The sequence below is a fragment of the Arachis ipaensis genome, chromosome B02, assembly GCF_000816755.2.
Source record: "Arachis ipaensis cultivar K30076 chromosome B02, Araip1.1, whole genome shotgun sequence".
Lineage (NCBI taxonomy): Eukaryota > Viridiplantae > Streptophyta > Magnoliopsida > Fabales > Fabaceae > Arachis > Arachis ipaensis.
Genome location: NC_029786.2, coordinates 44435808 through 44437471, shown reverse-complemented (window position 1 = coordinate 44437471; position 1664 = coordinate 44435808).

The window sequence follows — 1664 nt, the reverse complement described above, 5'->3', positions numbered from 1 at the left end:
TAGGAGGAACTAACTTTAGTCCCTATTGTGGTCTCACTTAATTAATTAATTAAAATAATTAAAATTAATATAATTATTTTTTTAAATAATATTATGTAACGTATCTTTTAATTCATTTATATATAATATGCCACAGTTATATAATATATATGTATACAACGGGCAAAAGTGCCATTATGTCAGAGAAGGAACTCAGGAGGATTACCATTGGAGTTGCTCTTAGCTTCTATCATTAGAAAGAGCGCATCAATTAAAAAAAAATTAAAAGACATTATACAAAGCTAACGATAGTAAAAGTCAGATCTGTGAAATCACATCGGGTTAAGAAAATATAAAATAAATTTCTATTTAAAAAAATTACCTCCGCAACACCGTCGATGGTAGGATCTCAGAGCTCTTATTCTCTTCACCGTGTCATCAACTTGCTTCTAGCTACTCCTTCTTCACTGTTGGCAGGAACACCACTCGCCGTTACCGCTGTTCTTTTTCCTCGTGGCTGCATCAACAACCATCATCACTTCTGGATTGTTATTCTTCATCTCTGCTGCTCGACGGTGATGAGCCCAATCGCTGATTGTTTCCCCGGTGACGGCCATAAGCCACGACAACCATCTTTGCTAAGTAATTAGGGGTGTCCATGGATCGGATCGTATCCGCAGATCCGCGGTAAATATCCGCATCCGATCCAAAAATTGCGGATACGATCCGATCCGCAAATTAATAGGATCGAATCGCGGATATCTGCTCTACATCCGCGTATCCGATCCGCGGATCTGCAAATCCGCACTATAATAATTAAAAAGTAAATAAATATATATGTTTGGTATTATATTTACTTGTTTGTATGTTTTAGTTAGTAATTATTATTCATATATTGTATTATTTTATTTTTGTCATTTAGAGAGAGTTTGATTAAAAATATTTTAGGAATAAATAAGTTTAAAAGTATGAAAAAAATATTTTTATCGAATTTTTTTACATAGAAATATGATTAAAAAAAAAGGTTTAATTATGCGGATATATCCGAAATCCGATCCGATCCGATCCGCAAAATGTGCGGATCGGATCCGGCACTAAAAAGTGCAGATATCATATCCGATCCGATCTGATGGAAATTGTGCGGATCGGATCGAATTTTCGGCCATATCCGATCCGATCCACGAACACCCCTATAAGTAACTGCGAAGGGATCGAGCCTCGGTTTTCGAAAACAGATGAAAAGTCTCTAACGGTGGTTCCTCTGTTTGCATTGCGAGCAAAGTTTTTGCGTTTATTCCGGTGACGGTGCTGAGCTTTCGTACCGGCAGGCAAAGAGAACGATGGAGAGAGATATGAGTTTTTGAATTTTGAAATGCAGTAACTTATGAAAAAAGTTGACGCTAAATATCCAAATTTTGTCATTCTAGATATATATTTACTTTGATACCCTTACTCTTTAGTGTGCCATGTGTCGTTCAGACAGGTTAAACACTTGTCGAGTAAAGAACTATCTACTGCTCTCCTTTTATATATAAAGAAGATTACTTACACATTCCTCTAAGTTAGACACCAACCAATCCTACCCTTAGAAGGAATTCCTAATCGAATCGATTCTAACAAAAGACAAACAGATACAAACCCTAATTCCTCTCTATTGAATTACCGAATGAAAATGTAGCCAAATA